The sequence below is a fragment of the Lissotriton helveticus genome, chromosome 1_1, assembly GCF_964261635.1.
Source record: "Lissotriton helveticus chromosome 1_1, aLisHel1.1, whole genome shotgun sequence".
NCBI lineage: Eukaryota > Metazoa > Chordata > Amphibia > Caudata > Salamandridae > Lissotriton > Lissotriton helveticus.
In genome coordinates this window covers 1,128,957,479-1,128,979,824 of record NC_136057.1, presented here as the reverse complement: position 1 = coordinate 1,128,979,824, position 22,346 = coordinate 1,128,957,479, and positions in this window count along the sequence as shown.

Here is a 22,346-nt window from a genome sequence, read left to right as displayed (position 1 = left end):
AATGGGCATTTTTATAAGATTTACCCTTCCCAAAATGGACAAAGATAGTGAAGACCATGATCTCATGAGTTTCCGAGAGTCTTTCGCTACTACGGAAAAATTAGTATCAGCTAGTTTATTGACATCCTGGACAATATTAATACTGAGATACCTCAAAATTAAACTGGGCTGCACCCCTACCACTGACTCCTCGTTGTTCCAGACCATGATCTCTGTTTTAGAGGCATTAATCTCATAACCGGAGATTTCACCAAAATCCTGAGCTAATTTAATCACCGACGGAAGGGCTGTACACAGTTCTGAAGAAAAGAACAAGATGTCATCCGCCTACAGGGACACCTTCTTCTCCCACTCCCTGTACCTAAAAAACTTGATGTTAAGGTCATCCCTCAGCCGTTGGGTGAAGGGTTCAATATATAGGTCAAACAGGAGAGAAGAGAGTGGGCAGCCCTGCTGTGTTCCCCTTATGATGTTAAAAGGGTCAGACAATGCTCCATTCACCAAAAGGCAGGCTGAAGGATTCTGATATAGCAATCTCACCGCTCGACGAAATTTGTCTCCAATGTTAAACTTACCTAAGACCCCCGCCAGGTATGACCAATTCATCCTGTCGAAGGCCTTAGTGGCGTTGAGCATAAGAACAGCCAAAGGAAGAGAATCACTGGATTCAATATCAACAGCCTTATCAGGTCATGGGTCAGTTAAAAAAGTTGTCGACCCTTAACAAAGCCCCTCTGGTCTTGGTGCAAAATGTCTCCTGCAACCGACCCCAATCTATTGGCCATAATAGAGTCATAAATTTTATAATCAACATTGAGAATGGAAATCAGTCTATAAGACCCACAGTTTGATGCCGGTTTACCAGGTTTTAAGATCAGGGTTATGGATACATTATCCAACAAGGCTGGGGGTGACACCCCTTCCTGGAGGATCTGGTTGAATAGGGTAGTTAAGGAATGAACAATTGCCGGCTCCAAAACCCTATAGATCTCAGCGGGAAGGCCATCCGGGCCTGCCGCCTTTCCCTTTTTACTACTCACAATAGCCGCTTTGACCTCATCCTGCGTAATCACCCGATCTAGACAGGCACGTTGTTCCAAGGTCAGCGAAGGCAATGGTATCTCCTTCAACCAATCTGCAATACTATCCGCCTCAATACATTTATCCTCCTTATAGATGTCTTGAATAAACAGCCGAAAAATCCTCTGAATATCTTCCTACGATGTATATACCAAATTATCCTGGGTAATTGAACCAATATTATTTCGTACCTGGTCTGTCTTGGATTTCCAAGATAAAAGTCTACCTGCTGCCTCTCCATATTGAAAATGAGCGAATTTACTCGCTTCCCACCTTTGTAAAACAAGTATTTTCAACACTGAATGCAACTGCCCCTTTACTCGCATTAATTTGTTCTGTAACTCCTGTAAGGTGTCGACCGAGGCATCTGAATTTAGATCTATTTCCCCTTATGCCTTAACAATTTCAGCCTCACTGGAGGAAGAAAGTTTCTTATAAATAAATTAAAGATAAAGAAAGATGTATTCCCACAGGATCAAAAAATTATACAATATCCATCTTAAAATTATTTTACATTCTTCTATCTCATAAACAGTTGTAAATGACTATAATAATAATCCACATTTGTAAAGCGTGAACAATCACCCGTAAGAGTCTCTAGGCGCTGGGGGCCGTCAGGAAGTTTAAGCAAGCGATCGAACCGTGATCCCCAGATTCCAGCGGCAGTCGCCCTGGCTGCGGCGCTACACCTCTCCCTATTTTTCACAGTGTATGGTTAACAAACAGTCAACATCATAATTGTAATATTAAAGTCCAAGTCATTGCAGTATTTATACCTATTTACAGAATAGTCCATGTTGTATATTCTCCTGATTCATGCACAGCTTCATCATTAACATTTATAGATGACTAATTCCACAGCATACATTTCAGAAATAATCAGCATCATAGTAATAGTGTCAAATACAAGACATTGCAAATGCTTTATTACTAATAATCATGGATACATTAGTTACCATTAAGGGACTTAAAACAGTGTTCCTCTAGAAGCTTTAAGGGTCTTACATTTACTGACCTGTGGGGCAAGTCATACTACATGCTATACTACTACAAGATGAAAATCTGTAATGAGTCGAAAGTTTACCTTGCTTCCTCAGACAAGAAAAAACTACAAGAAGAAGGACTGAACAGCCGTGCAGCAGCTAACAAGAAGAAGACACCCACTGACTTGGCCCCAGCCCTACCGGCCTGTCCCCCCTTCGAACCTGCTCCTGTGGAATCCTGGTTTGTCCTGCAGTCAGCAACCTCGAAAACCCCAGAGGACCTGCCTGCCTTCAACCACAAAGACTTTGACTCCAGTGAAAACTGGACTTGTTTATATGCGACCATGGCCGGAAACCGTGAATCCGCAGCACTCTGCACCCGCCGTCTACGGCCCGAGCTCGAGTGGGCAAACACCACGAGGAGGTAACCCTGGCAATCCTGACCCGAGATCCGGCAACCCCTAACCGGCCTCCAGCCGATGCCTGCAGTCTAAATCCAGAAGCCCCCCCCCACCCGCGACCAGGAGCTGGTAAGAAGATCCGACCCCAAAAGGCACACCTGCATCCAACGCCCCACAGCCCTGTGTGCCCAAACCGATGGTGCCTAACCAACCCCTAACTTCCCAACTTACCTCTTGAAGTGGTGGTCACACCCAGAAGACCTTCGTCCTCAAGCCTGCAATGCCTTTGCAAACCGAAGGTTCCCTATTGAAAACAACAGGCCGCCTGGTGTTGAAACAGCACTCTGCACCTGGCCGCCCTAATGCCACTCAGGGTGCACCTTTGGTGCTACTTTGTTTCCCCATTTTCCCTGAGCTAAAGTCCAGGAGCTTTGCTCCCACAACCAAGTGGCCTGCTAGTCAGCAGCCACCAACCGGAAGCCCCCTATCATCATTAGAGAACATTGGGCCTCAGCACTCTGCACCCTGTTGCCCTAGTGCCGCTGAGGGTGTAACTAGAGTGCATCATTGACCCTGGGGGACCCTGAGTCTACCCCCAGAACCTCACCTCCCATTACCAAAAACTTACATCAAAACTGATAGTACTGTTTTCCTCCATAGGAAAACATTGACTGATTTTCTGTGAAAAGTTTCTAAGTGTGGAGTTTGAGAAACTAAAGTAATTCTTTAAAATTGCATAGTCTAACAAAAACGATTTTACTTACCTGTTTTCAGGAAATGTCCCAGCATAGTATCTAGGTATACTACTCTGTGTTAGCCTCATAATCTCAAAAGTTACTTACCTGCTATTTTACTAAAAAGCCTATTCAGTCTATGTTCTGCATTTACTAAGTATTGCATTTCCCTGCTTCAATACTGTAAATCAAACCAAAGTACATATACAATTATCATTCAAACTGTATTTCAATAAGCCACTAGCCCAGATAGCAGCGAATGGTCACATCTCCAGAGATTTCCCGCTTGGTCGTGGGACGAGGCAGGGTTGCCCTTTATCCCCCTTACTGTTTACGCTAGTTCTTGAGCCGCTGGCGATCTGGGTCAGGTGGGAGCCATCCATCAAAGGCATCAGATGGTCGCCGACATGGGAGGATCGGATATCTCTCTACGCGGACGATATCCTTTTGTATCTCAGCTCCCCCAAAAAATCTATTCTAGAACTACTGAACGTCTGCGAGAAATTTGGAAGGGTCTCAGGATATACAATTAATTGGACTAAATCAGTCTTATACGTTCTTGCTGGAACCCCACTCCCGCTTCCGGCGGACTGTCCATTACGCTATACTGACGGCCCCTTCAGGTATCTGGGAATCCAAGTTTCTTCCGACCCGGACGAATTTCACGCCCTCAATCTGGGACCCCCTCTGGAGCGGTTCAAGAGGGACGTGAAGGTGTGGCGTTCCCTCCCTCTCACTCTTCTGGGCAAAGCCGCATTGTTCAAAATGATGATGTTGCCCCGCTTTCTGTACCTCCTCGAGAACACACCGTTCCTGGTCTCCCCCTCCTACTTTAAGAATATCGCGGCAGCTGTATCTACTTTACTATGGGACGGGAAACCGGCCCGGATCGCGCAATGCAAGCTGGTAAAGGACTGGTACGATGGGGGTATAGCGCTCCCCAATATTGAATTGTACTACTGGGCTGCCCACCTTAAGCAAATTAATTACTGGCTCCACGCCCCGCAAGCGGAACCCGCCTTTTTGGCGGATAGGCATGGTATTGAACCCAGGGGACTGCTGAGAAACCTGTATAGTCGTAGAGTCCCATCTGATCTGATAGGCCCGACCCGTCACACAATCCAGCTCTGGTACAGGGCACATAGACACCTTCAATGCGCACACGTAATTACACTACACTAATGACACCCCTGTGGGACTCACACAGATTAGGGTTCATGGGTAATAGTAAGGGGTTCCAGGCATGGGACTCCATAGGCACACTCCTCGTACCTCAGGTAGGGGTGGTGGGGTAGGCTACATTTTTAGAGATTCTATCTCCTTGACCGAATTGGTGATTACGGAGGTAGCAGGGTTTGAGCTTAAGGGCTTTTCCATCGTGGCTCAAGGAGGTACTTTAGTAGCAGGTCTTTTATGCTACAGACCGCCCTCTCTGCCCACGACAGCCCTTCAATCTCTGATTGATCTGATCTACGACCTTTCCAACTCGCATACCAATTTTCTAGTACTGGGTGATCTCAACCTGTGGCCCTCTGGCCCCCATGACTCGGCCTTTCGAGAACTGTGCCAAGCATGTAGCAATATCCAACTTGCTCAACTGATCCAGGTACCCACCCATGACAGGGGACACATACTAGACTTGGTATTTGCTGATAAGAACTTGGTTGTGGTAGATAGGGTCGAGGCCCAGGGTTGGACCGATCATTCCCTGATTGTTTTGTCCCTCCTTATGCCTGTCCCATGGAGACCCAATAAACCGACTGGCAGGAAGTTGAATCGACAATGGAGTCGTCTCCTTAGGGAGCCGATTCGACCCACACTGCTACCGGGAACCTTTCAGATGGAGGAGAATGTGGATAAGAGCTATGCTTCCCTCTGCCGGCATATTGTATCATCTCTTGATGACCTGGCCCCTTTGCGTAAGGTGAGAGACAGGCCCAGAGGCCTAAATGCCTGGTTCAGTGAAGAGCTGGGGCACTTCAAACTTCGCTGTAAACAGGCGGAGCGCACATGGAGGAGAGGATATAGGGAGCGGGATAAGGCGGCTTATAAAGCAGCCCTGCACGAATACAAGGCCCAGCTAAGAATCGCAAAAGCTAAGTTTCTGGAAGACACTCTGGCGAAGGCCTCTAACAAATCTCAGACCCTGTTCAGACTGGTTAAGACTTTGTCTGACCCGCCTTGCATGGCATCTACTATCCCGGCCTCGCAGGCATTGTGCGACTCGCTGGCCCTTGCATTTGAGGAGAAAATCAGGATCATCCTGACTGGACTAAAAAATACTGAACAATCTGTAACATCTGCAGTCTCTTTTTTGGACCCTCTTGACAACTTGGGTTCCAATTGGGCACCTGACAAGGAAGATATGCCTCAGCTGTCCAGCTTTCCCGTTCCCTCGTTAGAGGAATTTGTTATCTTGGCAAGCAGTGTATCATCAGGGTCACCGCTGGATCCAATGCCTCATAAGATCTGGAAGGCCTTTCAAGATGAGCTTTTCCCTCCGCTGCATTCCATCTGCTGTCAATCATTGACCACAGCGTTAGTCCCAGACAGCTGGAAGTTGGCTATTGTAACACCTTTGTTGAAAAAGGCTTCTCTGGACCCTCTCTGTTCGGCTAACTACAGGCCAATTTCGCTATTACCATTTGCGATAAAAATTCTGGAGAGATGGGTCACAAGAGCCTTATCCAACTTCCTGGAAACAAATCTCTGTCTGGATGTTGCACAATTCGGCTTCAGGCCAGCGCACGGCACCGAGACGGCCTTGGTCACCGTGTTGGATGATCTGAGAACGCGAGTCGACAAGGGCAAGTCTGCATTCTTGGTGCTACTTGACATGTCGGCCGCGTTCGACACGGTGGACCATGAAGTACTACTTGGCCGTCTTCGGAGTGCAGGAGTGAGCGGTCTGGCCCTAGATTGGCTCACTTCCTATTTGGATAACCGACAACAAGCCGTGGCGTTACCACCATTTCGATCAGCCACTAGGCAGGTGAAACAGGGAGTCCCTCAAGGATCGGCAATTAGTCCGATCCTATTTAATATATATCTCCGTCCCTTGATAGCACTGATAAAGTCATTCGGCATATCTGTTGTCAACTATGCCGATGACACTCAGTTGATTTTTTCATTTGAGGGTTCAGAGTCCATCTCAAGGGATGCCTTTCACCGTTGTATGGCAGCCACAGCAGCATGGTTGCGAGCCAATGCGTTGCAATTCAATGGGTCAAAAACAGAGGTACTCCACTGCTCCTTGGACCGAACTCCCCGTACACTACCGGCCGATTTCTGGCCAGTGTCCATCCCGGGCTCGGTGGAAGCGGCAGAGTTAGCTCGCAACCTGGGAGTTCTATTCGAACCCAATTTGCAGCTTGATGCCTCCGTAAACAAAACAGCAGCAACGTGTATGGGTTTGCTCCGTGCTCTACGGAAAATTTTGCCACTTCCTCCCACGGGGCTCCAGAGTTGAGGTAGTGCGTAGTTCCATTCTCAGTAGGATTGACTACTGCAACGCACTACTTCTGGGTGCCCCGAAGATTCTGGTCCTAAAGCTCCAAAGGATACAGAATATGGCCGCTAAACTGGCCTTGTCTCGTCCCCGATCCGCCTCTTCATCGGCAGCTTTGGCCGATTTGCATTGGCTCCCAGTCCAGCAGAGAATTGCGTTTAAAGCTCTCTGTCTTGTTTTTAGGGCCCTGCATGGACTGGGACCAATACCTCTTCAGACTCTTTTTCTCTGGTATCAGGCAGCTAGACCTCTAAGATCATCTTCGGCGTTCCTGGTAAAAGTCCCTAAAATCAATAGAATGAGAATGGGCGGTCGCGCTTTCAGTTTTACGGCTGCCACGCTGTGGAATACTCTCCCCCTAGCATTAAGGAGTTGCCCTGATCTGCTTACTTTTAAAAAGGATCTTAAAACTTACTTGTTTCCCAGAGTAATGTAGTTTTTATTAGATGCATGGTTAGGTCTCAGCGCCAGGATACCCTTTGGGTGACAGATGCGCTCAATAAGCAATAAAAAAAAAAATACAATATATCCGTGGTGGGTGATCTCTGGAGAAAACGTACCATAGTAGACTTCGCTTTTCTACAAACCAAACATGATATGGCCCAATCAGAATATTACAGATATATGCAAATAAGACACGCGCTTCTCTCAACCATCCCGACCGGAACAACATTACAGGACTCCACCCCTCTAGAGGACAGACTGCTTACGGAACATATGCCCCACAAAGCGACATCCCTCACATATCGGAAGCTGGTCAACAACCTCCCTGACATGCTATCCAAGTTGCGCCTTTGTTGGGTGGGAGATATTGGTGACCTTGATGACTCAGAATGGCAGGAGGCACTCTCCTCGACAAAGGAATCGGCGATTCCGTCCAGACTTAAACTGGTCCAGTTGAAAATCGTTCACCGCACATACTATACCAGAACGGTTCTTCACAAAATAGGAAGAACCTCTCACGAATTTTGCCTCCATGGATGCGGGGAGAGGGGGACATTTTACCACACGATCTGGGACTGTAGATGTGTAGCCACGTACTGGGCGGCGGTTATGCGGACCATTTCCCAAACCACAAAGGTTTCCCTCCTGCCCAACCCACGTCGCTGTCTGCTAAACATTTGGGAGGCAGAAGATCTAACCCATCATCAGCTGGACTGGGCTGTGCTGGGTATGATGGTGGCGAAGCGCAATATAGCCAAACTGTGGGGTTCCAACGTCCTGCCCACGCTGAGAGACTGGTGCAAAGATATGGATGACGCCATGGTGGCCGAAAAGGCGGTGTTTGTTCATCGAGGTTGCCCGGCAAAATGGGGGCAGATCTGGGGGGCATGGAATGCATTTAGGGGGGATATATGTGAGCCACCGCGAGTTGACCTGGATGATGACCCTTCAGATTGAGGATTGAGCCTGGTCTTTATGTACTGGTGGTTGTGTCACCTAGTGTGCTGCTTTCCGCCCTTTGCTGGATGGATATTGAGATGTGGGGATGGGTTGGTGGCCACACGGCTGGTTAACAATATACTGCAATGTGTGACTGTCTGTTCTCTCATCTTCAAAGGATTGATTGTGCTGCGCGTGCCTTTACGTTTCACGGAAAAGTTTTGTTATTTGGTTATTGTAAAATCATAGACCTAAGCCATATCGTATGCCTGAAATACTCGATACATGATACACCTAGTTTCTATTTGCCGCCGGACCCCTGGGTTGTCGGCCATGCGGCTGTGTTATCCTATTGACAATGCCTGACCTCTATTTCTGCTGCGGCCGGCCCGAACGGGTTGTAGGCCTTACGCTGTGTCATGCTGGAAGTGTACAATAAAGGTCTTTTAAAAAAAAAAACTGTATTTCAATTGCCTTACTACTGTAAAGTACTTATTGCTTACCTGTGCCAGGCTTGCTTGGTTCTAGAAAATAAAACAACTAAAGGTATATTTTTATTCGAAAACAATTGGTCTGAAGTTCAGTCTTTGAGTGTGTGAATTCATTCGCTGACTGAGTGTGTACAACAAATGCTTAACACTGTCCTCTGACACTGCCTTACTGCTCGACCACAGTTCCACAAATAGAGAGTGAGGTGCTATCTAACGTTACTTCTGCCTACCTTTGGGGTTCCACAGGACTCTGTGCACACTATACCTCACTTTGGTATAGTGTATACAGAGCCAGCTTCCTACAAATTAGTGGTCTTTCCACCTCAATTGCATCAGTGTATCCCTTGAGCAGCAGTGAAAACAGTTCAAGTGCTCCTGTGGGGTTGGGATGAAACCCATGCTGCTGAGGATAGAAATGAGACACATGCTGTCACACCAATGGTTTGTTCCATCCCTGGTGTTGCCATTACAAAATGCTTTTACTAGCACCCAGAAACTAATGGTGCCTAAAGACGTTCACAACCCCTAGCAATATTATGTTTAACAGTTTTTTATACATTCATTCATTTGGGTTCCCAACGTGTATTTCCTTCCTAGGGCCGGCTTTATGCATGTGCAAAGTGTGCACCTGCACAGGGCCGCCAAACCCCAGGGGCCGCCACGACGACGAGGATCGGATCCATCGGATACCAATCATACAATATTCGTGGCACTGGCGGCCCCTGGCAGGATTTGGCGGCCTCCGACCCCGGCTTTTTACTAACTTCCATTCCAGTAACTTCCAACCAAAGCCTGAGTCACCCCCCCCCACTCCCCTCCTCCACCTTTTCACTTCCCTGCTGGCCTCTGGCAGTGGCCCCGCACCGACCTCTGTTCCCCGTTCCTGATTGGCGGCAGCAGGGGCGCCGGGGTGTTTCAATCATGCACAGACGCGCCGGAAGCCAAGGATAGAGTGATCTGTGCGGCAGCGCGCAGAGTGCACAGACTCAACCTAACCTCTAGTGCTTCCCGTGCGTTGTGGTGCCTTGGCGTATGTGAGTCTCTATCTCTAGTCTCTGCAGTGCAGCCATTTATGTGGTGTGGTGGTGCCACTGGTGGTGGTCCTAAAGCTGAGCTCAGAATAAGGTAAACTAAGTGAAGTAATAGTATAACGCACCTGGCGCGTGGGGGGCAGATCTGAATGTAGTCGATTCTGATTCTGCAGCAGTGTCACTGACTGTGACTGACTGCTGCGTCAATGCCGTGAATGAAGGTGTGGGTGGGTTTCACATCTTGGCTTTGTCAGCAGCGGCCGAGCTGAGGCCCGCAGCGCGAGGTCGGATGCCTTTATTGTCCTTTCATAACTTGTGCAGTAATGCAGGGTAGTATAATTAGGGGGCTGCAAGAGACCCTTCAGAATCTCTGTTCACAATTACCCGTCCAGGGGTTATTTCTGCTGCCCCACACTATTACCACACAGGACTCCACCATGCGTAGCTACCGCGGAGCTGGGCTACCCTGACCTGGAAGGTGTGGGTGGGTTTCACATCTTCTTGGCTTTGTCAGCAGCGGCCAAGCTGAGGCCTGCAGCGCGAGGTCGGACGCTGAGTGCAGAAACAAACTAAGCGCCTTCACTCCGGAATGACCCCTAGAGGGAATTCGCTCCCAGACCCGGTCACAGATGTCCAGGCAACGCAGCCTTAATGGCGTTTGTTGAAGCAGGTTAATGACTTGCCTTTATTGTCCTTTTGTGCAGTAACGCAGGGTAGTATAGGGGGCTGCAAGAGACCCTTCAGGTTCAGAAGCTCTGTTCACAATCACCCGTCCAGCCAGGGGTTATTTCTGCTGCCCCGGGCCGACACTATTACCACACAGGACTCCACCATGCGTAGCTACCGCGGAGCCGGGCTACCCTGATGACCGTGATAACATTTTATGTTAAACCTAAGTTAAATTGAAAATATGAACACATCCGAAATAAAGGAAAAAACCCAATGTAAAAATCCCGTTTTTTCCGACTTTTTGAGAGTTGGGTGAGGCGTCTCTCTCTGTTATTTTGTAGGGGTTCTGTCCGCCTTGTAGAAAGCCTTAAGCATAATTAGTTTTCCTCTCACCTCTGAGGCCTGCCCTTTTCCCTGCAGTGTTCTGTGCATTTTAGCATTCTCTAGATTCCAGGCCATAGAAATTGTATTCCACGAGCACCCATATACAATAATATTTTTTTCAAATCTTGTACAGTGATATGACCTCCAAAGACCCGGATTTTATGTTAAAAACAGAGATTGGGACTATACCATTTCCAACTGAAAGGCAATATTTCTCCCCATGTAATCCCATACCAGGCGTTTTTCACGTAGTTTGGTGCTTACTTTCCCTCATGTTAAAGAGCAGTAGATATTTCAGCACCCAGTTCTACGTTGGTAAATCACATATAAGGTCCCAAAGGCGAGAATATTGCATTGCAAATGCTTGTTTAAATTGTTCTAACTGCAGCCACGGCGGGTTTTTGCTCAGATAGGGGCCCTGACAAAAGCACATTTTGAGCCCCTTCTGATGCCCTCCCGCTCTTGCCCCCTCCCCCCTCCAAGGTTTACATTTCCGCCTGTTCTAAGCGCTGTATGTATTGTAGCAGGGGGTTGTATTCTGTATCACTGAGTGACCCTGAGTGGGAGTAGTAGTACTGTCCTTATTCCGGCGGCGGAGCAAAAAGGAGGAGATACATACGCTTAAGGCATCACGACACCGGCGGCGGTACCACCTCATGTTAACATTATCTAAAATTAGAGAGGTAATTAAGGGTCCAGGGAGTTGATCTTGCCACACGTCTGCAGCAGACCGCATGGCACTGCCACCAGATTCGCTTGCTCCTCTGGGAGCTTTTGGCTGTGTTATCACCTGGGCTCCCTAGTCATACTCAGGTGAAAGGATGCCTAATTGCCTTCCACTCAGCGCGACGCATGCTGTGCCGTGCCACTGTGCATAGGGCTGGTGGGGTATTCGTACATTTGTGACGTTTCAGTACTTAAGATGCCTATATTTTTTCTATAACATTGGAATCCATTTTGTATCCATGTGTTTTTTAAATATTTTCAACAACTAGTAAGGAAATTGTGTGAGCATTTAAAATGTGTGCTATCACGTAGCTGGTGTTCTAATTTACAATAACTATTTGAGGCTTCACTTTATGTTCAAACCAGTTGTTTCACGTGACTTAGGGTTCTGGCTTTCATTTTCATGCATGCATGCCATGGGATAAGGCTAGACCTATTGTTATTATAATTTTGTGGACTGTTGGAGGGGGCGATGAGGAAGAGCCACCAATTATTTCTCTGTGGGGGGTTGTGGGGGTCCGGTGCCCCTGTCATGGCCCTGGCACTGCAGCTGTCTGTGTGCCCAATCCCTCACGATGTCGTGTGTCACAATGCCCTCCTCCTCCTAAATTGTATCGTTCTGAGACGAATTCGGAAGGGTAGGAACAGCCGCAGGTACTGGTCATCTAATGACTTTTCTGGGCGTATTATTAAAACACCTTCCTGAGCTCCGCCCCTGCCGGACCCCCTCTTCCGGGGCCTCCACCTACGCTCCCTGCACAGGGTCACCATGAGCCTAGAGCCGGCTCTGCCTCCAAAGAGCAGATTGGCAGTCCAAGACAAAACTAGTGGCACAAATGCCCTGAAAATATTTGTTTTCAAATTCTCATTATTTCTCTTCCCTGCTCCTCCTCTGTCTCGTTTTTCTTCTCTTTCTCTCTCCCTGCCATTTCTCTGTTGCCTTACTTCACTCTCTCATATTTCTGAAAAGTGTCATCTCATTCAGTGAAACTGCTAAATTAGATGAAGGCATAATTAAGACATTAAGTGATACTTTGCTAATCAATTACTACATGAGGGAAAGGTACGGCTGATTTAAAATGAGCCAAATCCCGCACTTGCACTTCACGAAATGAATGACGTAAAAGAAGAAAGATGTTTTTCTGGAAATATATCTGAAACCACAATAATCAAACTCAGATTTTCATGCTTCGGATGCTTCAGTCTGAAGCTAGCTACCAGAGCGCAACCAGTAAAAAGAAAACACAACTCATGAGGGAACAAGTATCAGGAACAGCGCACAGAGAGGAAATTGTGAGAAAAGCAATCCCAAGTCTTCTATTTCTCACTCCAGCTTGATGCACTTTTATTGAATCCACAGAGAGAACTCTCCCGAGAGTGCAGAACATTTTGTTTCTCGATTACTTCTGTTCAGGAACAATTTTTGCCCCGAGCTCCGCAAGGTTTCTTGAATCACAAAGCAGCGCCATAGTCTTGGCATTCCTGGCAGGCTCTCTGTGTCTGAATGTGGTGTAACAGCATAATTAGTTTAAGCACCTGGGAGGCAATACTTGACATAATATGCCTTTGGATAACCCGCTGCTGAAGTCAATGAAACAAGCCTTCAGTTGCATATTTTCACAATATACTAATTCCACGCTTACAACGGAGATATTCTTGCTTTTTGTAATTATATGACAAAAAGTAAATATCAAAATAGGTTTCTGTACCAGAAAGGGGATTGTTCGTTTTCCTCTCGTTTGACATGTAATATGTTCTTTTTGGTAAGTTTGGTAATGCAGTGTCCTCTTATGACCCTCAACCCCACCTAGTCAGTGTCTCCCCCTCCCCCGCCTTTGCCCCTCCACCCCTTTTCACCATCTTCTGGCGGCCAGATGGATCAGGAGAGAGATGTCTTTACCTTCTGTTTTCCAATGCTTCCTTTATTAGATACTGAGCTTTCATTTTTCATTTCCCTCCACTTTTCTCACTAGGGGTGAAGGGCCAGATGTACGAAGCATTGCACTGGTAAAATGCTTTTTAACATGTACCAACCCTAATTTGAGAGTCAGAAACCTATTACTGACTCGCTAAATCAGGAAGGGGCATGTTAAAGGCATCCCTTGCTAATAGCGAGTCACACTTGTAGGTAGGAATGTTTTACGACTGGGAATGCAATCTCGAAACGTTTGCTATTACCACCAACTTTAAGCTTGTGGTAAACTATTCTCAGATGGGAAGGTGTCCCGAAGAGATTCCTCCCCTTTGCGAATGGGGCACCAACATTTTTTCAGAGCTGGCAGTAGTCCCACTGACCACTGCCCACCCTTAAAAAAAGAAAAGAAAAATGTTCATTTTTTTCTTTTAAAGGCATCGCATTTTCCTTTAAGGAAAATGGGTGCATTTGAAGAACAAAAGTTGCTATATTTAAATAGTAAACACAGACATGGTGGTCTGCGGTCCCCAGCAGGCCATCATCCCTGTTTTATTAACTATTCATAATATATAGTAAATTGCGACCTGTCTCATGAATATTGATGGGACAGGTGCCTTGCAACCCACCGGGGAATCGCTAATGTGTCAGAGACACAGTAGTACATTTCATTTTGCGAGTTTCTAATTGCGAATCGGAAAAAATTGCAAATAGAGACTCACAAAATGGAAGGTTCACAAAACTGGCCCACTCAGATTCTATTCCTACTTTGATCCTTATTTGGAATTTAGAGACGAGCTACTGCTTCACAAATGTAGCAGATGTCTTGTCTCCCCCCGTATTACAAGTGCAATAGCCAATGGTACTCGCAATATGGTGGATGTGATACCAGTTACGCTATGACTAAGTATCCTGTCTGTAAAACTCTAAATAAGGCCAATAGTCTACCCTTACTGGGTGGTCAGCCAGGGCATTTAGATAAACAGTGAGGAGGTTGTCTTTCCTGTTTGGGTCTGATAGACTGGGTAAGTCTTATGCAGAAATTCCTTATTGATACCCTTGTCTGCCACTGATTTCCATTCTTAACTCATTACTTAAGTTCATTTCCTAACTTTCTAGTAGCATCCCTACACTAGAAAACCGTTAAATCACATACCATTACTGAGAAACCATTTCATCTAAACCGTTTGATGGACATTTTCAATTTGAATTGTATTTACCATTTCATAGAAACCAATTCATAGTAAGTATTTTGTTTCCGAAATTGACTTCTGCATACATATTTTAAGGTGTGAATAAAATGGTTGCAGATCCTAGCTTTAGAAATATTTTTCAAATATTTTTATTACAATTCTTTAAGAGACATTATTTCAGATGTATATATTTTGCATTGTCAAACAATAACCTTGAAAGCGTTTAATTCACTGAACCATCACCATCCTTAAATACCATCCATCTGTGCCCCTTAAAAATGTCTTCCCTCTCATAAACTACACCAATCCCTGACCCCTAAACTCCACTGATCATTGAACCCTAAAATGCCTTCCTAACCCTAAACTCTACCCATCCCTGAACCCAATAAAACCTTCACCAAACCTAAACTGCACCCATCTCTGGCCCCTAAACTCCACCCATCTTGAACCCTTAAAGACATTTCTACTCCCAAACACTCCCCATCTCTAAACCTAAACCCCCTACTACTTCTAATCTCTAGCCATTCCTGAACCCTAAAAACCCCTTTGCATGCCTAAACCCCACCCATCAATGACCCCTTAAAACCCAGCACCACCCCTAAACTCCATTCATCCCGGAACCCTACAAAATCCCTCACCAACCCAAACACCACCCATTCATGGACCGAATACCCCTCACACTACCGTAAACTCTGCATCCCTATACCCTAAAAACCCTTCCTACAAGTAAACTCCACTTACACCTGAAACCCTTAAAACCCTTAAAACCCCACGCCAACCTAATCTCTAACCATTCTCAAACACTAAAACCCTTTACCACCCCAAAACTGTACCCATCACTGAACCCTAAAAACGTTTACCTGCCCGAAATTCCATCCTTTCATAAAACCTAAAAAACCTCAACATTCGTCCATGCCACCCATCCCTGAATACTAAAAATTCTCACCACCCTTAAACTCCATTTATTTGTGACTAAACTCCCTCACCACCATAAACTTCCCCATACCACTCCTAAACTCCACCCATCCCTTAACACTAAAAACACCTCATTGCCCCTAAACACCAACCATCCCTGAACCCAAAAAAAGCCCCACTACCAATAATCTTCACCCATTTGTGTAAATGTGGGTGTTTCCTGAAAATAATCTTTTTTTTAAAATGGTTCCTTTCATTTTCAATTTATTTGTATTTCCTTTAAAGTGTCCTTCCCTAAAATTGGTTTTACATTGTTTGGCTCTCTCCAATGTGGTTTCTCATTTATATTCTTCCATTAATCCACATACATCAACCCTACACACCCCTCAGAGACCCATTTGTGTACAAGTAAATTGAAAGTTAATGCATTGTGCACCATAGTTATTGTCAGGAGGACACTCCTCAGAGACCCATAAGTCTGCTAGTAAACTGGAAGTTCATGCATGGTGCACCATTGTTGCTGTGAGGTGGACCCATAAACCTATTGGGCATTTTTGGAAGCTATATTTTTATGTGGTATGTACCTATGCCACTTCTAGAAAGCCGACTGTTGAGACAGCGGAGTGTCGTACGGAGCAGTGCCCATCCCTTATAGATACGAAGGAACTGGAAACACCAGCACTTGAACAACTTGGCTCATGTGGATCGCTGAAGGATTGCAAACATTTCTGTGTTGCACCCTTTTCGGGGCCTCCTTGGAACAACGCTAGCAATTTATTGGCTTTCTCTTTGACGTTGAACAGATGTCTTCACTATCTAGACAGAAACGTCGACAACTGCACCTACTTCCTTTGTGAACTGTTCACCTGATGATTTGTTTTCTGTTTGATCAGTCACATTTTCCTGTTGTACATACTGTCTGAAATAGGTGTCCACCTCAGTGATAGTGAGATGCTTATAACAACAAATCACTCTTGAATCTCAGTCACTATGGACCAGATGTAGGTAGGCGAATACCGGTCGGTAACGGCCCCAAATCGGTAAAATCAGCCGTTACCGACCGGTATTGAGAAATTGAGATGTAGGTGACAAAAATTTACCGAATTTGAAAATATGAATCATTAAAATACCGAATCTGTATTTTCCGAATACATATTTACCGAATCTATATTTACCGATACCTTATTTACCGAGTCCTTATTCACCGATTCGGTAAATAAGAAATCGGAAAAAATGCCCATCGAGATGTAGGAAAGGAGAAAAATACCGAATTCAGTGAAATTCGGAATTTAAGAGTCGGTATTTACCATGGACTGAAAGCAGGTGGTAACCATGTGCAGGCTATAGAAAAGGGCCCAAAATGCAACAGTGTTGCAAAAATGGCGGCACTCTATGTGATTGCGAGGAGGCGAAGGCTACAGGCTGCAGGTCTGAGGGTATGGATAAGGGAGGAGCAGGTGTACAGGCAGAGGATCACTCTGTTCCAATTGACTGAGCCTGAGATACTTCAGAGGTACAGGCTACACCCCAGAACCATCATGGACTTAATAAGGGACCTCCACCCATACCTGGATCACCCAACACCCAGGGCCCACGCCATCCCACCCCACGTCCAGGTGCTATGTAGCTTACACCTGCTTGCCTCTGGGAGCTATCAGAGTGTGATAGCTGCAGTAGGTGGTGTATCCCAGAGCTGTCTGGGGATGCCATGACGCAGAGAATGGGACCTTACATCCGGTTCCCTGACACACCTGCGGAACTTGCCAAAACAAAAACTGACTTTTATGGACTGGCACACTTCCCGCATGTGATAGGCTGCATAGATGGCACCCACATTCCCCTATGCCCACCTGCAGCCATCGAACACATCTACAGAAACCATAAGTCAACGCACTCCATCAATGTGCAGATGATATGCAATGCAGGCAACATCATCACCGACATAGTGGCCAAATTTCCTGGGAGCACGCACGACTCCTACATTTTCCAGAACAGCGGAATATACACATGGCTAGTTGCTGGAGATTTTGGAGATGGATATCTGCTAGGTAAATAAGTGTAACACACCCTGTAATGAATGGCAGATGAATGTGTAATGTGATTGTAACTCATGTACCTCTCATTTCCCTCCCAGGTGATAGTGCATATGTGTTGGAACCGGAGGTCTCTGGTTGGCACAGGTATACACTTGTGACAAGCAGGGACCCTCAACTTCACTTCAGGGCAAGGGAACTACTCCTTCGAATAACCCCTGCTCACCCTCGAGGTAGTGTGGCGCGAGCAGACAAGGCTAATCCTCAGGGCGATAGTAAGTTAAGCATTTATGATCACACACAGCAAACCCACTGACCCACCACAAATGGACACCAGTCAAATGGTTGTATCAAAAATACGTATACTTTATATAAAAGATATGTTCAAGCAGGATTATCACAAGTCCAAAATAACGTTTTAGTGAATGGAGGCCACCAAATTACAATAGGCAAGCTTAGTCTTTAAATGTTCGTTGTTCAGCAAGGTACGATGACAGGGAAATAAGAACGTTGCGGACCCTGGATCCGATATGAACTCGAGACGGAGTCCAAGTGTACCTTGCTTGTGGAAGTCCGAGGCGTTTCAGGCGCGGCTACTGGTGAGGGGGGACCCTGGACGAGACCGACGGTACTCCAGAGGATTTCTACAGCTCGGTCCCCCACGAGGAGCGAGGCGGGGGAGCTAGACTGTGGAGGGTTGCAGCGATCTTGGGTCGATGCAGCTCACGGGACGAGGCGCCGTTCAGGCCTGCGGGACGTACTACTTCTTAGCACGCCGGGTCGTACTCGTGGATCTGTGAGGGGCGTCTCGTTCTCAGGCAGACGGGTGCAGCACCAGGCTTCCGGTACCACTGTACGGGGAGGCCTTTCTTGAGGTGCGGCACGAGCCTTGGTATGCAGGAGGACAAAGCGAGACAGTCGGGTACATTGCAACGTCCGAACCGTCCGAGGCTATGGAATGCTCTCCGTGCAGATTCCGGCTGGAGAAGATGAGAGGCACACAACGTGCTCCGTTAGCGGCAAGGTGACAGGAGAGCAGGCGGCCCGGCACTGAAGCGGAGAGCGACTCAGGAATGAGCGGGGCTCTGTACGGCGGGGCGACCAGGCTCTGAGCTGTCACGACCTGGGAGGGGGCGAAGGCACCCGAGTCACAACTCTGGCGAGGGAATAAGAACTAAGGCCCAACAGCAGACGGGCACAAGCAGATAGAACCCAATGGTCCTAGGGTTCCGTTCAGGGGGCAAGCTCTCGATCAAGCCCTTGGAGATCGTTTCAGGCACAAGTCTACAAAGTCCTCTCTGGTCCTTTCCTCTCCGTTCTCAGCAAGGCACCACTGCAGGCCAGTCTAACAGGATACAGACTGGTTTCCGTCCTTCAGCTTCTCTTGGTCCTTCTAGTCAGGCAGAGGTTCGTCGTGGTCAAAACTGGATCTGATTTGTAAGGAGCGGAGCTCCTATATTTATACTGCGTTTCTTTTGTCTTTGCAGGCCAGGGGGCCTGAGCCTAGTTCAACCCAGTTCTGGAGTACTTTGTTGACAGGACGCTGCCGTCTTCTTTCAGGGTGCAGGGCAGAGACATCAGACGCTCCGCAGGAGGTGGAGCCAGCATTGTGGTGGTGGAGCACAACCCTATTCAGAGTCAAGGACTACTCCGCCCACCCATCCTGGTGTAAGCACCCCATTCACCACCTGGAGCACTCGACTATCCCCAGGAATCTCCCAGCCCTGTCACTCACGCAAACCCAGACAGCAGATACGCATCCTGGCAGAGGCGGTTGAACAGTTAGGCGAGCAAAGGCTAACTTTCTAAAAGTAGCATTTGCAAACCCAGGATATTAAAATAAACCTTACTAAAGGAAGTATTTTATTATTCTGAGTTCAGGCATACTAAACTCGACCTGCTACCGTGTTCCCGGAGCCTGCCGGGACTATAGCGTGTAATAGCTCTGACAGCTCGTCTGGCCTAAGAGAACAGGTAGCCCTTCAATAGTGAAGAACCAAAAAGGGCGGTAATTCACTATTAGGACATGCCACACTCTAGGCTTGTCCTACCTTACGCTTGCAATGTACCCTGCCCGTAGGCCTACCATAGGGGTGACTGACATGAAGGTTAGGGAAGGTTCCGGGACTGGCAAGTGTGGGCACTTGTGCAGTCAGCGTGACAGTACGAGACTGTACGCGGGGTCAGCAATGGCAGACCCAAGACACATCTTACGAGGCCGCTTCTGTGGGTGGCGCAACCAGCGCTGCAGGCCCACTAGCAGCATTTGTATCTACAAGCCCCGGCACTCCTCGTGCACTTTACTAGGGACTGACAGTAAGCCAAATAAGCCAATCGTGGAAATCAATTACACATACGCTTTATATTGGGAGCACTTGCACTGCGGCACGGATTGGCCGTGGCGCAGTGCCCTGAGCATCGAACAGCAGCAAAACATCTGAGGCACATCAGCAAAAAGTGGAAGGGAAACTCAAGCCAAGGTGCCAGGTCTAACAATATGCCCTGCGTTCCTTTGTGCTCACACCGTACCTCAACCCAACTAACAGAGCCGAAAGGCGATACAATGTGGCACACAGGTCAACTCGCAACGTAGTGGAGTGAACATTTGAACTCCTTAAGAGCAGGTTCCGCTGCCTCCACAAGAGTGGAGGTGCTCGACAGTACACCCCCATCCTGTGTTGCAAGATAATAGTGACCTGTGCCATTTTGCACATCTTGCCACCAAGGAAGGCACAGAGGTGGAGATGACACATCACGAGAACATTGATGATGACCAAGAACATGCAGAGCCCCAGGCAACAGGACCAGCAGCAATAGATGGTAGATTAAGACGGACAGAAATTACACGTCGATATTTCTAGGTAATGTATGACACATAGACAGGTATAGTGTTTGACAAGTGTAGTTTAATATTCACTACATCATCATTGTCACATCGAAAAAGGCATCATACATCAAAGTCTATGTCCCTGGCTGCTCTTGCTCAGTTGCTGTCACTGTGTGCAGTTTTGTCAATCTGCAGCGTAAGTCAGTACTTACGTCCACGCACTACATTGCGCGATTGATGTGCCAGGCTTTCAGATTCTCTGCTGGGGCCTGACTCAGCATGGCTGCGTCTGCCGCTCCTGCACACGTCCGGTACAGGTGTGCTGGAGCCACTCCTGCTGGTTGACCCCTCTGTCTCCTCCACACCTGTGTCACCACATTCCCTGTGTTTGTGTTGAGCATCTGCTCCATCGCAGAGGTCACTCTTCCCATACCCCATGTCAAGTCTGTGCAGCAGTGCACATTTGCATCCTGCATGGATAAAGAGCGTCAGCACAGTAGTGACGTACTTGAGGCAAATCTGTTCATTGCCTTGGTTTGCTGGCGCATATACTGCTGATCCCTGCCACGCTGTAGATAATCCCTGTCCAACTTATCCGACAGTACACCCATGTATGTGGAGATGTCTGTTATCCCCTTTGATATTGCCTCCAAACTAGATGCTATGTGGCCTATACCCTTGTCCATGTTGGTCATTTTATTGTTCATGCAGCGAACCTGCCTATACATGGCTAACATTGCTTTGACCTGCAGACGCTGTACTTTGACCATTGTGCCCTCCAGGCCACAGAAGACACTCTCCCCTTCCTGCCCCTCCCCACCCTCACCTGCCCTCCTGCCAAGAACACTGGTGCGTGCAGCGCCTGCTGCAATCTGTGGTCTAGCCTTGTCAGCCACAGGTGCATTTGTTTGAGGTACTACATCCTCATCCTCTGAATCAGAGGTTTGCAGGATCCTCTGAGGGGGCTCCTCATGCCTACTTGCCCCTCCCTGCCTGGACACCTTGGACATTGCTATGGGTGTACATGGTGTGCTTGACAATTCAGGAGATCCAAACAACAAAGGGGATAGTGGGACAGGTGTTGTAGGTCGCTCTGGTGATGAGGCTTCCTGGTTGGTGGTGTTGCCTCCTTCTACAGCGCTGTGACCTGTTTTTTCTTCTCTTTCTCCCTTCTCTTAGTTGCTGGTGCCCTCTCCTCCCTTGCTGGTGCTGAACTGCGTGGGGACTCTCCTGTGGAATGAAATTGACATAGTGTCAATGTTGTTGTTCATCTGTGTGTAGTTCTTAAATAAATAGTTTACACACATTTGCCCAGTGCACATTGTGTGTTTGGTAATGTGTGTGGCATGCCTTGCAGAGTCATGTGGTGTATGCCTTGCATCTATGTATTCATGACTACGTCTATCATGATGCATTGCTGCCACCAAGTATGAGCTGTAATGCAGTGTGATGATTCTACACAGTGGGGTACGGGGTCAGGTTGATGGTTGTGGATTAGGGTACATGCCTCTTACCTTGTTTCTTTGTAGCTTTTGCTGTACTGTTCAGGTCTCCTATCCCATGGATGCATTCTGGCTCCATGGTGGTTTCCACAAGCTCCTCCATCGCTGTCAGCTTTGGTGCTTTGCTCCTGCCACCTCCAGTCCCACCAGCATCCTTTTTTTGTGCTGCAATCTTTTTCTTTGTTACGATGCGCAGGTCATACCATCACTTTTTGATGTCCTCAATCTCCCGGTGGGTCACACCAATGGCATTCACTTTGCCCTGTATGCCAAGCCAAATGTTTCTCTTCACAGTCTCTGCAACATGCAGAGACTGTCTCCCGAAAATTTGGCTGTAGTGGCTTACAATTTGTTCTACAGCCACCTGTAGTTCTTCTGGGCTGAACTGTATCTTCCTTTTTCTCTCCCCACCATCCTTTTGCCCTTCATGTGACTCCATTATGTAGCACTGCTTGCCTGTGGATGCTCAGCTCCTCTTACCTCAGCTCAATTGTTTGTTTAGTTGGTATGCACCTGCATGGGTGTGGCCGCTCCCAGGTACTGGGGAGGGGTGCTTCAATCTGATTGGTTGGAT